Genomic DNA, 16,024 nt, shown 5'->3' with positions numbered 1-16,024 from the left:
AGTCTACCTCCAGGCTCAGCCCACTTTCCCCAAATCCACCTTTGTAAAGCATGTTGGTCTCCTGCTTAAAAACTTGGCTGGCCGGTCGTGGCGCACGCCTGTAATCCCAGCACTCGGAAGGTAGAGCCAGGTGGATCTCTGTGAGTTCGAGGCCAGCCTAGTCTACAGAGCTAGTCCAGGACAGGCTCCAAAGCTACACAGAGAAACCCTGTCTCGAAAAAACAAAACAAAACAAAACAACTTGCTTAGTAAGCTCTGGATCCCCTAATGTATGTGTATCTGTCCAAAGCCCTAGTTGCTGCTCATCTCTGCAGCCTCTCTGGACTCTGCTACTCAGAGACAGAGACAGAGACAGACAGTGAGTTGCCCATGGAGGCTAGAGGCATCCAGTCCCCCAGGAGCCAGAGTTGTAGGCACTTGTGAGCTACCTGAGCCGTACTGGGAACTGAACTGGTATCCACTGTAAGAACTGCTGAGCCAGCTCTCCAACCCAACTCTACTACCATATTTATCTCTAGATCTGGTATATATGCAAATGGTTCTTGACTCACGGCAGGTTTGTATCTGATAAACCTATTGTAAATTGAAGGTATGTTTTATACATCTATGGTAATTGTAGCTTAACAACAACGCCACCAAGGAGTACCATGTGACTGCATGACTGACTGGCACTGGCTCATTGCTACTCCCCAGCGTTTCCAGAGGGTTGGACTTCACATCACTAGCTCAGAAAAAGACCCACAGTCAAAATTTAAAGTACAGTTTCATCGGCCGTATATCGTTTTCACATAAGGCTGAGGTGTGATAAAATAAATTGTACCATCTTCGGTGGTTTCAGTGTCTGCTTTGGGGACACTTTAGGAAACCATCGCTGATTTCTTCCACCAAGGTAGGACCACATAAGGCCTCTTGTCCTCACGATGTGTCATCGTTCATTGCCTCATTTCTGGCCTAACTTCTCCCATTTTTGTCTTCTATTGCCTGTTCATAATTGTCGTGCTACTGTTCGTTTATTTTTCAGATAGTCTTGCCATGAACTCACAATCCACCTGCCTCAGCTTCCCAAGGGCTATACTAGAATTTCAAGCATATGCTAACATGTTCAAGTATCCCAGCACTAACTATATTTTTAAGAATGGTAATTGGGAGGTGGGCAGTGGTGGCGCATGCCTTTAATCCCAGCACTCAGAAGGCAGAGGCAGGAGGATCTCTGGCTTTGAGGACAGCCAGAGCTACACAGAGAAACCCTGTCTCAAATAAGAAAGCAAAAGAAAAGAAAAAGAATGGCAATTGGGAGGGTGTGATGGTGTATACCTGTAATCCCAGCACTGGAGAGGCAGAGGCAGGGTGGGTATCTGTGAGTTCCAGGACAAACAGGGCTACCCTGTCTTAGAAAAAAAAAAAAAAAGCAAACCAAAGAATATTAATTGGGAAGCCAGCTGAGCACTGGCAGAAGAATTTGGACAGAATCCCATGAGTACAGAAGCTACTTCCCCAGGGATTTCGACCTTCAGTGTTTCTTCTGCAGTGAACGAATGTTCCTGGGGAGGATTGACTTTCATTTGATTTTGCTCTTGAAGAACCCTGGCTTTTCCCCATCTGCACAGATGGTGTCTTTGGAATCTACAACAGTGAGAGATGACAGGAAGGAATGAACTGAACAAAGATACTTCCGTGGCTTTGTCTCAGGCGCTTCTCCAGCCTCATATCCATCATCAACGAGACGCTCCCACATTCCCTTCGCAAGTGTTTTTCTGCTATTGTGGGGACTTAACCCTTACAGTCAAGGCTGCTGGGTTCTTCTGAGCCAAACCATAGAGTAAGAACATCATGGACTCTGGTTCTGCCCCCTGGTGGCTTCCTCTTTTGTACAAAGCGGTATCGTTCATTTCACGGTTGTTTTAGGGGTCGAAGAATGACTAATGACCATGGGCTTACTGGATGCTAGACACTGGCATACACCTCCTCTGTCACTGCCCTCGGAGACAGACACCGCTGCTAGTGATTAGCTCTGTGAGCCATTGTAGTGGTAGCCTACCTTCTCATTTCACAGGAATCTCGTGCTGAATGACTTGTTCTGTATCAAAAGACATTTTTACAGTTGTGCGCATGGCTCATTACCATTAAGCTGTTTTCTGACCTCTGGATTTTCAGGGGGTGTCGATTCACTAAGCCAACAGACCTGGCATTTTCCCAGTGTCTACCTTCCTCCACACTCCTACATCAGAATTCTACTCAGAAAGTATTATTTCCAAATATCCCTGGCCTCGCCCATGTAGCCTGTTAGTGGTGGCACTTCCTGTCTGTTTGCTGGCATCTGGGCAGTTCTTTTGGTGTATGGAAATAGTGTTTCCCAAGTTAGTGAATTAGTAATTTGTAATACATTGCATCCAAGAGATAAATAGATGTGGCAAAGAACTAGTGGAGATAAAGGATTTCCCTTCAAAGTTCATTCCCATGACCTGTGTGGACAGCCCTGATTCATGTCCCAAAGATTCAAGAGAGTCATAAGTGGCCAAGACTCCTTGCTTATGGGGGATATAAGCTAGCATCCCCCAAATAAGGACCCTGATGGCCAGAGCAAATCTCTCTTCTGTTTTGGACTAGAAGCCCTGAGGGAAAGGGGTTCCTCATGTCTCTTTTGGCCTCAGTAATCAGTGTTGAGCAGCTCTCAGGCCTGTGTGTGCCTTCTGCAACGTTGTCCTCCAGTGACTTCCTGCAGGTGTAGATGGGCAGTGTCCCAGCCAGTTTATAAGTCAGTTCTTTCAGCAAGTCCAACATCTCAGCTGGCAGAGTGCTGGCCTAATGTGCACAAAGCCCTGGGTTCAATCCCAGCACCACATCAAGGCAGCTGCAGTGCCACAGGCCTTTAATCCCAGCACTTGGGAGATGGAGGCAGGAAGATAAAAAATCCATAGTCAGCCGGGCGGTGGTGGCGCACGCCTTTAATCCCAGCACTCGGGAGGCAGAGCCAGGCGGATCTCTGTGAGTTCGAGGCCAGCCTGGGCTACCGAGTTCCAGGAAAAGGCACAAAGCTACACAGAGAAACCCTGTCTCGAAAAACCAAAAAAAAAAAAAAAAAAAAAAAAAATCCATAGTCATCCTTGGCTATAAGGCTATCCTGAGCTACAAAAGACTGTCTCAATAAATAAATAAATACAAATATCCAAAAATTCCTTGTCCTGGTTCATGCATTTCGGTTTCAGATTAAATCATTGTCCTAGCTCTCAGGACTTGGGTTAATGCCTTTTGACCCTGGCTACCTTTGCTCTGTGGTACACCCAACCACCTTGCTTATTTTTGTTCCCCCTGATTAGCATATAAGCTTAATGAGGACAAGGAGCCTATTTTTAAAGATTGCCCTGTTACTGGGTAGTTCTTGTCTTCTCAAAGGAAGGAATTCAGCTAGAGACAGTCAATTTAAGCAGAAGTTTTCACTAAACAAAACATAAAGTATACCCTCTCAAGAGAGACTGGTGTGGGCGGACCCAAAGGAGAGGAACAGCACATCAGCTTTCATGAGCATTAATAAGGTAGGTGGCATATTCCATAGGGCAAAGTATCCCTTTTTCTCTCCCCCTTTTTTCAAGTGTTGGTGGAACATCTCCCTTTAGGATATTTTTTTCCCATGATCTTCTTGGAATTCACAGTGTGAGTGAGATTTTCATGAAGTCTTTTTAGGGGGTGCACATCCTTAGTGATATGCCTGTGTAGCAACTGGGAAAGTTCCCAGGAGCCTTGGTTTCTCATACAGCAAGAAGAGCCTGAGTTGTTTTTGTTGGTTTTTTGAGACAGGGTTTCTCTGTGTAGCCCTGGTTGTCCTGGAACTCAATCTGTAGACCGAGTTCTGTGGTCTCAAACTCAGGGATCTGCCTGCTTCTGCCTCCTGAGCGCTGGGATTAAAGGCCTGTGCCTCACCTCCTGAAGAGTCTATTTAATTGCCAAGGCGTTGTGATGTCATACCTAGCTCCTGATACACTGCTGCAGTGGTTACCTCCTGTCTGCCTACCAGGTCTCAGCCCCATTCCTAATGTCCAGAGCAGTTTCTGACTCTAGGCACACAGTAAATGTTTGCTGGACAGGCAGATAGCAAAGGGGATTTTAATTCCCATATGCCAGGCCTTACCTCAGCATTCTTCACCTTGTCTTTCTGAATCCTCACCATTCCACTGTGAGAAAAGTATTATCCCAACTTTACAGAAAATGAGACTGGAGAGTGGGAGGACTGGAGAGATGACTGTAACTCAGCTCCCAGGGATCTAGGGGCCCCTTCTGGCCTCTGCTTACGTGCACGCGCACACACTACAAGTAAATTTTTGCTTGTTTGTTTGTTTTTGTTTTTCCAGACAGAGTTTCTCCGTACTTTTGGTTCCTATCCTGGATCTTGTTCTGTAGGCCAGGCTGGCCTTGAACTCACAGAGATCCACCTGGCTCTGCCTCCCAAGTGCTGGGATTAAAGCATGCACTGCTGCCACCACCCAGCTACCAGGCATGTTATTAAAGCTGGACACTGAGAAGGCAGAGATGGTGGGGTGCCCAGGTACCTCTCTAGCCTGTTCTTCCAGTAGCCCTGGCCTCTCTGCCAAGTTCTCAGCCCCTACCCTGCAAGATCACATAAAGACTGAACAGGCAGAGAAAATGAATGAATGGGTTCCCCTAGCTGGCAGGGCTCACAGCTTCCTGAGCGAAGTGGGTGGGTGGAGGGCTATGATTAAGAGACCCCCTTCCAGAGATTAGCCTCTGCTTCACCCCATTTTGAGAAACTATCAGCAGACAGACATCTTGGTTTGATACTGGACAAGACAGACTTTCAAAATAAAAAAATTGTCCACAATGATTCTATTACTTGCCTCCAGATAGGTGCATATTCCTATGGATAGATGGTTCTAGAAAAAAATGTGTCAGGACATTAGAACACTGGAGCCCTTAGGACCAGAACGTGGGTTAGAGAGGGTCCCTTATCTTGTCTTTTTCCCAGACCCAGGTTCTGGGTTCGACAAGGACCCTATCAGTAGTGAAATGCCTGGGCAGAGGTCTAGAAAGCTTAACTAGGCTTTATCCCAGACCAAGACTGTGATGCTACAGAGGCCACTAGGCTGCCATCGTGTACCACTCTTCTCGGGACCCTGGGATGCAGCAGTGGCTTGTCGGGACCCTCATCTCCCCAGAACGCTGGTGTCACTTCCTTACCCTAACTCAGTTTCAGCCTTCCAGGTTCTCCAGTGAGAAGGCGGGAAAGAAAGTGGCCTCCCTCTCCTTCCACAGTTGTTCTTGGAGCTCAAAATGTTTATTTCCTAACCTCTCAGGGAGGGCCCATCGTGACCAGGCAGAAGGGGAGGAGGCACAGGACAGGGCGGAGACTCTTCCAGGTCATCCTGTGTCACACACACACTGTCGCGCAGAAACCTGGATCCAGACCTTGTCAAAACAGAGGAGGGTCCCAGCAATCAGCTGAGCTCCTTTCTTTGTCCCCTAGCGCCACCCCCTCCTCACCAGGAGGATGCCACCCTGAGCCAGGTCTGTGGCTACCAGAAAAATAGGATCTATGGGTCTCTGCTGGACTGGTCCAGGACCATCTGCCATGATCTAGGGTCTGAGAAGGCTGACCAGGGCCAATTCCACCTTGAAATAAAGCAACTAGTGAGGGCACCTCGGTAGAAACAGGGACCTTAACCACCCAGAGCACGGAGATTTAGGAAGTCAAGGGCAGGTGCAGTTATCCTCAGGATCCCCAGCCACCACGGAGGCCCTGGAAGGTCCTGGAGGATCCTTTGGTTGCCCTGCACTCATGGGTTACACAAAGGGGACTGTTCCTCAGTCTCAATCCACGGAGAGAAATAGCCCAGAGTACAGAAGGCCTGGTCTCTGCCTGCCTGCCTGGGATCAGCCTCTTGCAGCTTAAGCCTGTCTGAAATGTCCTGTGCCTACCGAAGACACCTGGATCTCCCAACCATCCTTCTATGAGCTGAGGCTGGGAAGGAAAGTGACCTTCAGTGCTGGAGAGGGCCTGTCACAGGGATGGTGGATGGGCTTGGCTGCAGGGTGGAGGCGCCCGAGGTTGTCGGAGCTGACGGAGGTAAGGATGGGAGGAAAACACAGCCAGAGAGGCCTGCGTGATTTTTCTGGGAACGCCTCCGCCTCCAGACCGCCAGGCTAGTGAGCCCGAGCCCGGGTTCCTGGAAATGAGCACCAGGGAAAGGTGGGGTGGGATGGGATGGCTGATTCCCAAGACTTGCCAAGACCTCCGCTGGCCCCGTCCTTCCCAGGCCCAAGGTCACGGCAGCGACACCCCAAATGTCAGGCCACAGGGCAAACTTCCCATCTCTGGCTGGGTGTGATCTCGGTGGGTGGTGGCGGCTCCGGGTGGGAGAGTATTATCCAAGCGGACAGCGGACGCTCACAGCACCACCTTCGGGTCGGTCTGCAATCCCGCCAGGCATCTCTGCGTCACCAATGTCCTCCTCACTCCAGCTACAGGAGGTATGCATGGCCAGCCAACAAGTTCTAAGTTCTTCTAATGAAGAGCCAGCCCAGGGTCAGTTCTTTGAATTCTTTCCTTATCAGGTCCATAGTTTGTCTTCTGGATTCAGAGGCCGGTCCACATCAAATGCATAGTCCTTGGGGCCCAAGAGAGGTTTACATTTTACCTGTGACCACAGGTTCAGGGTGGTTCCCGAGACAGCCGTTATAGCTAGAGAGAGTGAAACTTAATGTACCTCTTTTGTCCTGTTTATTGTTGGAATAATAAACCATTTCCTCATTAGGTCAGTTGTCACTTCTCACACTTCAGATCATCCGTGAGCCTCACTCTGCAAGCAGCCATCCTAACGAAGGCAGATGTAGGAAAGGAAGACTGGTGTTTGGGTTAAGCCTACAAGAAAGTGGGCCTGGCCATCCCACCCCCACCCCATCCCACCCCATCCCACCCTCACCCCATCCCACCCCCACCCTCACCCTCACCCCATCCCACCCCCATCCCATCCCACCCCCATCCCATCCCACCCCCATCCCATCCCACCCCCACCCTCACCCTCACCCCATCCCACCCCCACCCTCACCCTCACCCCATCCCACCCCATCCCACCCCCACCCTCACCCTCACCCCCATGCCACCCCCACCCCACCCCACCCCCATCCCCACCCCCATGTCACCCCCACCCCCATCCCACCCCATTACACCCCCACCCCACCCCCACTCCCATGCCACCCCCATCCCCATCCACCCCATCCCACCCCCACCCCTGCTTCACTTTCTTTCATTCTTTTCCTTCCTTCTTTCCCTTTATCTTTTTTCTCTTTTTCTTTTAAAAATAGTTTTAAGCTTGCTTACAAATGAATAGTAGGTCACTAGCATTGTGTCTGTGACTAAAAACACCACCAAAGAGTGGAATACGCTTGCCTTGAAACCATCCTGGGGAAAAAAGAAAAAAGAAAAAAAGAGGAACCATCCTGAAGCCATGTTTGCCTTTCCACAAATCTCTTTCAAGGCTTGAGTCTTTGTACTAACCTCATCAGACCACCACAGTGTCGTAATGATTCAACCCCAGAGAGACAACAGAGACATTACCTCACAGTCCAGCTGTCTCCCCCGCTACCCCTGTGCTCAGACGCACTGTCCTCATCTGCTCCCCAGACAACTCTTCTTCACCTTCCTCCTTGTAATCCAAGCAGTTTCTGGAAGCCGTGAGAGAGAACAGCGGTTCTCAACCTTCCCAGTGCTGCAGACCCTTTCATACAGTTCCTCACGTTGTGGTGACCCCTAACCATAAAATTATTTCTGTTGCTACTTCATAACTGTAATTTTGCTGCTATTAAGAATTGTAAGGTAAATGTCTGTGTTGTCTGATGGTCTTAGGTGACCCCTGTGAAAAGGTCATTCAACCCCAGAGGGGTCGTGACCCACAGGTCGAGAACTTCTGCTTTGGAAGCTAGCAAGACTTCAATTCTTCATTTGAAATGAATCTGAATTTCTGCCATACACTCAAGTTGTTTTGTGGTGAAGTGGGGTAGGAGAGGTTGTTTTTGTGTGAGGTAAATTGAGACAGTCTCTGTAGGTAGTACAGGCTGGCCTCAAACTCATGATTCTCCTGTCTCGGAGTACTTTGGAGTTATAGTCACAAACCTGAATGACCAACCACATCATGAGTTTTGCCCTGTGACCTGGATCCAAGTTTCCTGGAAGGATCCATTTTAGACTAAGCAAGGTCTTAACTTGTCTCTAGATTTATGCCTGGGATTTCAGGGGGTTCTTCTCTACCCATAGTTTGGGTTCAGGCCCTGAGCTTGCCCAGAAATGCTCTTTGGTCTGGCCTCTCTTACAGGAGCTCACAGAGAACTCAAACCACAGCAAGTTAAGCTTATTGAACTCAGTCTAGGTGGCTTTAGCTTTTCATCCAATTCAAAGGAATGACAAGTACCAGATCTCTCTTTGCTTGTGTTCTCGGCTCTTGCCCTCCAACAGAGACTGAAGCCAGGCAATTGCTTGCTACAGTTGCAAAGACCAATTTATGGGGCTGATGAGATATGACTCAATGAATAAAGCCATCTGCCTCCAAACCTGATGACTTGAGTTCAATTCTGGGGAGCCACATGGTGGAAAGTCCTGACTCCCCAACACACCATGCATACTTACATACACATACAAAGTAGGTAACTAAACTGTAATATAAGATTTTTGTTTGTTTGTTTGTTTGTTTGTTTTGTTTTGTTTTTCAAGACGGGGTTTCTCTGTATAGCCCTGGCTATCCTGGAACTCACTTTATAGACCAGGCTGGTCTCGAACTCACAGAGATTCACCTGCCTCTGCCTCCCGAGTGCTGGGATTAAAGGCATATACCGCCATTGCCCGGCAAGGTGTTTTTGAAAAAGTTGAGTCCTGTGGCTGGAGAGATAGTTCAGAGGTTAAGATTACTATCTGCTATTCCAAAGGACCTGGGTTGATTCCCAGCATCCACATGGCAACTTCAACCATCCATAGCTCCAGTCCCAGGAGATCTTAATGGCCTCTTCTGCCCTCCAAGGGCACCAGGCATGCATGTAGTACATAAACAAACACACAAACAACACTCATACACATAAAATAATAAACACACGAATCTTTAAAAATAACAAAAATCAGAGAAAATATAATTTTTTTAAAAGACAGAAAGCGAGCTTTGGTCTTCCCAAAGCTCAGAGTTCAGTTCTCAGCATCCACAGTGGTGGTTCACAGCTGCTGATAACTCTGGCTCCAGGGGATCTGGTGCCCTTTTTTTCTAGCCTCCACAGGCACGCACACATACATGGCATACACTCACACAGACACATAAACATAAATAAAAATTAATCTTTGAAAATAAAGATGAAGCCATTCTTGAATTATGGGACATGTCACAGAGATCCATTCCCCCACTCCCACACTCATGTACCCCTCTAGAGCATTCAGGGTTGGGGCCACAGAGGGTTGAAGACTCTGATGTTTTCCCACCCCCTGAATGCAGAGCGTGGCCAGTGCCTTTGATGTCCAGCATGTAGCTGAAGAAGTTGGCTGAAGCATTCTGCATATTCCAAGGATTTACTTGGAGGTCAAGGTTTTCCCAGCAGCAATGTCTTGATAATCCTTGAATCTGAGTGATGGGTTTATGGGGATTCATTAAAGTAGTCATTACTTTTCCATTTATTTGAAGTTTTCATAATTAATATTTTGAATTTTTTCCTTGGGTCCACTGTTAGGATCTGTCCTGCTTTGAGAAAGCTAGAGAGGTCAGGCATAAACGTGTGAAGTAAATGAGTGCTTTGGCAAGTTCTAAGAGCCTGGAAGTTGAGCCATTTGGCTCGGTAAATTGCTTTGAACCGTGGGACAGTGAGGACAGAGACACTTTGGTACTGAGCAGAGGAAGCTGCAATCTAGGTGGTTAGGGGCTGGAGACATGGCTCAAACGTTGCGTGCACTTACTGCTCTTGTAGAAGACCTAGATTCAGTTCCTAACACCCACATCTGCAGACTCATAATCACTGGCTGTAACTCCCATTCAGGGGACCCAACACCTTCTTCTAGCCCCTTCGGGCTCCTGTATATACATGGTGTGCATATATTCACACAGGCCCACACACATACATATGAAATAATAAACCGGATCAGCAAGACGGCTCTGTGGATAAAGATGCTTGCTCCCAAGTCTTCTTAGCTTGACAACCTGAGTTTGATCCCTGGAGTCCACATGCAGAAGGAAAGAACCAGTTTCTGCAAGCTGCCCACCCCCTCCCTCAAGTGTAATAAATTTAAAATAATAATTAGTAAATAAATAATCTCTAAGTCTTGTATTAAGTATCACTCAGTTGTCCTAAAATTCAGAAGAAATCTTTGTTTTTGTTTTTTGTTTTTTCGAGACAGGGTTTCTCTGTGTAGTTTTGCGCCTTTCCTGGAACTCGCTTTGTAGACCAGGCTGGCCTCGAACTCACAGAGATCCACCTCAGAAGAAATCTTAACTGAGAGAGTGTGACAGTTTAGATAACTGTTAATTGTACCGGGTGGTATGGACTAGACCAGGACTGGTCACTTTTTGGTCACTGTGACAAAACCACTTTAGGGAGGAAAGCTCTGTTTTGTCTCATAGTTTCAGAGGGCCTCAGTCCAGCATGGCAGGGAAGTCATGGAGACATCCATGGTCACAGAAACAGGAAGCACCAGACTGGACACAGGAGTTGGTGAGACCTTCGGAGGCCCAGCACCAAAGACCTACCCCCACCAGCCAAATCACACCTCCTAACCCTTTCAAAGTCCATCCAAATCGTGCCATGTAAGGGAATGAGCATTCCAAACAGGAGTCTGTGGCGGGGGTGTGTGTTTCACATTCAAACCATCACCCACATGCGCAAAGATTGTAAGGATCAGAAGCCAACCCAGATCCCTGAAAATGAGGCTTTTGCCAGGAAGCCTCCTCTGGGAAGTCCATAAGGGAACAGGGACTGGGCAGACAGCCCAGGGCTTCAACAGTGCTTGCTTGCTGCTCCAGAGGACCTGAGTTTGGTTCCTGGTATCCTGGTCAGGTGCCTTTCTACCACCTGTAACTCCAGATCTAGGGAATCAACCAACCTCTTCTAGCCTCCCTGGGCTCCTGAACACATGTGACATAAATTCACATAGACACACAAATAAATAGGAATCAAAATAAATCTTAAAAATAAAAAATGAGGGGCTGGAGAGATGGCTCAGCGGTTAAGAGCACTGGCTGCTTTCTTCTAGAGGTCCTGAGTTCAATTCCCAGCAACCACATGGTGGCTCACAACCATCTGTAATGAGATCTGGGGGCCTCCTCTGACGTGCAGGCAGACATGCAGGCAGAACATTGTGCACATAATAAATAAAAAATAAAATCTAGCCAGGCAGTGGTGGTGCACGCCTTTAATCCCAGCACTCGGGAGGCAGAGCCAGGCGGATCTCTGTGAGTTCGAGGCCAACCTGGGCTACCAAGTGAGTTCCAGGAAAAGGCGCAAAACTACACAGAGAAACCCTGTCTCGAAAAACCAAAATAAATAAATAAAATAAAATCTCAAAAAATTAAAAATTAAAAATGAGCCCTCCGTTGCAGAAGCCCCTTTGAGTTCACATGACATTGTAAGTAATAAAGTAGATTTGGTCCTAGCATACACCCTCCCCTTCTTCCTGACACACATCCTCCTAATCCCTTGGACTTTCCTAGGCAATAGGAGTGTCTATGTTCCAGTGAAGTAACCCTCTACAGGCTCCTGGCTAGAGACTGGTCACCAGAACGAGAAAACCGTGATTAGAGGCTGGGAGGTTTCCACAGTCAATCATAAGGCAGCCACCATAAAAATCCCTGAATTCCCTCTTCTGACTGCCGAACCATGCAGAGGCTTAGAGGGTTCTCAAGGGGCCTCATCTTTACTTACCCTGTGTTCCACTTTATAACCTACCCATTTATCTGTATCCTTTACAATATTCTTTATAATGAACCAGCAAACATTTCCCTGATTTAATATGTCATCCTAACAGATTCCTAGAACCCAAGGAGGGGCCCAAAGAACCTTGATTTAGAGTCATTTGGTTAGAATAGAATAGCCGTGTTATTGGCATCTGAACTGTGGAGGCATTCTTGTAGACTTATTTAATGGGATCTGACTGCAGCTCCAGGTTGCTACTATCAGACCCGAATTACTGCACACCCAGTTTGTGTCTGCAAGAGATTACTGGATGTATAGAGGAAAGACTCCACACTTCTAGTGTCAGAAGTGAAATAATGGGTTTCATGTGCACGTAGCAAAGCTAGTCTCTTTTCCCATTTGAAAGGCATATGTAGAAATTATGCCTCTACTAGCTAGGCCTCCTTGGTTGCAATAGAAACCCAACTTGAACCCATTTAAGGAGAAAACAACAGTGTATCAGAGGATGCTGGAGAAAGTGTGACTCACAGAATGGATGGAGGAGCTGCAGGACCCCAGGGCCTGGGACCGGGGACCTATTAATCCCAGAGATGGGAAAGACCACCGACCCAAATCATCATGGGCAAATTAATCAAAGCAGGCAATTAATTAAAGCAAGCTTTTTAAAAATTCAAGTACATGGGCTGCCTCTCCCTAAGGTGGGGTTCAAGAGATCAGCATTGGATGCGAGGAAGACAAGGCTTTTGTAGCTCAGGGGTAAGGTGTTTCTAAATGGGGGATTTAGCAGGCAAAATAGGTGGGGTTACATGAGCAGAACATAAGTGTAACAAGTTAGTCCCTCCTGAAACAGACATGGTTGTAAGGTGGGCACAATAAGGTAGTCATAACAACAGGTAGTCATAACAAGGTAAGTCATAGGTGGCCATATAACCTTTTAAAAAAAAAACGTAGGGTTGGAAGTTGGTTATAAACAACTTTCTGAAACACAGACATGATTGCCATTCCTGGAACAGGCAGTACAGAACCATTTGTGGTTAAGGTTACAGGTGGAGCATAGCCCCATCCTTGAGAAACAGAGGTTAATCATAAACAGGAATGAACCTAGTGTGTCTTTACTATAAAATGGCTTTTAAGCCTAAGATGGAGGCAGGCTGGTTCTTCAGAACCCAGCACTTTCTCTGCAGCTTTCTGGGTGATGGTTTAATTTTCTCAGACTTTTCTACGTGGTGAAGAACATGACTGTAGGCTTCCCTGGGTGCCATTTACAGTGATGTGATCACACTTCAGTAGAAAAAAATCCCTGGAAAGGATGGCTGTTTGGACTTGCTCAAACAGGTCACATGATCATTCTGAACCAATCTGCAGCCAGAGGGATGGAGTAAATTTAGTCATCTGGACCATCTGCTTATGTCTGTGGTCAGGGAGGGGATGAGCTCAGTATGCTATTATTCTCAAACAGCTCAGTCCCAGAGTTTGAGAGCTGGCCCAAGGTGCCCTGTGACAGTATGCGGCAGACTGATCCAAGGTTGCACAGAGTTCAGCTTACTGGAGATTTATCAACAGAAGTGTGACTTGCAGGTAGATTTCTACAATTTGGGTCAAACGACCTTTACAACTTGGGGCTTTCTACAGCAGTCAGGACAAAAGTGACTTCATTCAAGCTGGAATGTACCTGGTTTATCTCAGGCTAATATCATAGAGTCAGGCATATTCCTGGCACCAGAGTCCAGTCCTCCAGTCCTACATACCGCTCTCATGGATTTGGCTATTTATGGTATGCTGAGAAACTATTTGTGGGAAACCAACCAGGTTACTCAAGAGTGATCATGACAGCTATAACTCAACATGGTTGTTGTCAATTACTCTGAATCCGTAGTTACCAAATGGGAGAGACGTGCTTGACACAGTACAATCCCAGCAGTCAGGCAAACGCACCAGAAGTGAAAAAACTCTGGAGGGTTCCATGTATGCGTTTACGCTTGTGTATGTGTGTGGTCTATGTACATGTGTGTGCAGGTCTGTGCATGTGCTTTCAAGTGAATGTGGAGGCCAAAGGTGAATGTAAAAATACCCTCTTGAGGGAGCTGGAGAGATGCCTCAGTGGTTAAGAGAACCGGCTGTTCTTCTAGAGGTTCTGAGTTCAATTCCCAGCAACCACATGATGGCTCAAAACCATCTGTAATGGGATTTGGTGCCCTCCTCTGGTATGTAAGCATACATGCAGGTAGATCTCTGTATTCATAAATAGAATAAAAAAAACCTTCCTTTTGTCATTCTTCATTTTATTTACTTATTTATTTACTTATTTATTTATTTATTTATTTATTTGTTTGTTTATTTGTTTATTTATTTATTTATTTATTTATTGAGACAGGGTCTCTCACTGAACCTGGATCTCGTCAATTTGGGTAGGCTGGCTGGTCAGTGAACTCCAGGGACCCATCTGTCCCTGCCCCCCAGTGACTCTGGCACTGGGATTACAGAGGCACACCAGCACACCCACCTCTTCTGTGGGTGCTGGACAGCTGAACTCAGATCTTCACGCTTATACAGCAGGCAGTTTCCGGCTGCGCCATCTTTCTGCTCCCCAGAGCAGAGCTCAGAGGCACAGTTGCCTGGATTAGGTTGGCTCTCTCCAGTTCTGTGAATTCTGAGGCATCCCCTCCCACACACCTTTGTAGACATATCTTTTGTAATTTAAAATGCATTTATTCGTATTTTATGCATTTATTTTTATTTATGTGTGTCTTGTTTGTGCGCCCCACATGTGCAGTGCCTGTGGAGTCCAAAATAAAAAAATAAATACATAAGCATCCAATAATTGGAATTACAGATGCTTGTGAGCCAAGTAGGTATGAGTGGGTCCTCTGGAAGCTTTTAATGGCTGAGCCATCTCTCTAGCCCTGAATTTTATTTTTCACATGTATGCTTATTCAACTTGCATGTATGTTTATGTACCATGTACATGCAGTGCCCTTGGAGGCTAGAAGAGGGTGTTAAGAGACCCCAGAACTATAGTTACAGATGGTTGTAAACTGCCATGTAGGTGCTGGGAATCGAACTGGTCTTCTGAAAGATCAGCCAGTGCTCTTAACTGCCAAGCCCCCGAGGGCTCTACCTCATGTAATTCATTTTTCCAAAGACAAAACCTGGACAGTTAAGAAGATGGATTTTATTCAGGTTTTTGCAATAGGGAGAGCAGGGGCTCCATCTAACACTTGCATGGAGGGATAGGATGATTTATGGTTAGGGTAGTTTATGGTTTATAGTTAACCCTCAGCAGAAGACCCAGAAACGTTTATTTCTGACTAGTTTCAGGGAGTGAGTACAGTTTCTAACTTCAGCTAATCAACTAGAAGACAGTGGGAAGTTGAAAGGTCAGTGTTTGTTGTTGTCATGGGTAAACATAGGGATCAGTCAACTGCAAGCTGTTTGGGATTTGAGTTGCATGGGATTCATGAGGAAGAGTGGACAGTTTTATCTGGGTCCTTCCCAGAAGACAAAGGACGAGGGATTTTGGAAAACAAGAGGGTAGTGTGTTAACTGTGGCTGTTTTGCAGATGCGTCGAATTCTAGTAAAGCACAACAGTGTGAGCTTGAGCCCATTATCCATCCCATGGACATGAGAGTCAATCAAGGTGTGAAAAAAAAAAAAAAAAGGAACCTATGTGACTAGCTCAGCAGGATGCTGGACACATATATGGTTAGGTATTCAGCAAATAAAAATACAAAATATAGCACCATACATGTACACTAGAATGTGGCAATATTGCGGGTATATTTCTGATAGTTATCTGAAATTTAAAGATAATTGGCTGCCCTATATTTTACTTGGTAACCCTGGTACACAGTTATACTGACAATAATTGTTTACTGAGAACACATCCCGGGAAAATTATTTTCAAGCCATATTACCTGGATAGGACATAGTACTCTCTTCCTATATAATATACCCTTGCTTGAAAGGCACCCTAACTCATCAAAGTATTGACAGAGCGGAGCCCAGGAGATGGGGGCCTCCGACCACCCTAGGGCTTCTTTAAAGGCGAGTTTTTTTCTTGCCTTCAGCACTGAGTTTGGACCAGAGTAAGAAGAGTAGATCTGAATACACTAAGGACAGTGGGCTGAGCAGAAGCTTAAG

The sequence above is a fragment of the Peromyscus californicus genome, unplaced genomic scaffold (assembly GCF_007827085.1).
Source record: "Peromyscus californicus insignis strain IS unplaced genomic scaffold, ASM782708v3 Scaffold_21__1_contigs__length_65335640, whole genome shotgun sequence".
Lineage (NCBI taxonomy): Eukaryota > Metazoa > Chordata > Mammalia > Rodentia > Cricetidae > Peromyscus > Peromyscus californicus.
This window is presented reverse-complemented; position numbering follows the sequence as displayed.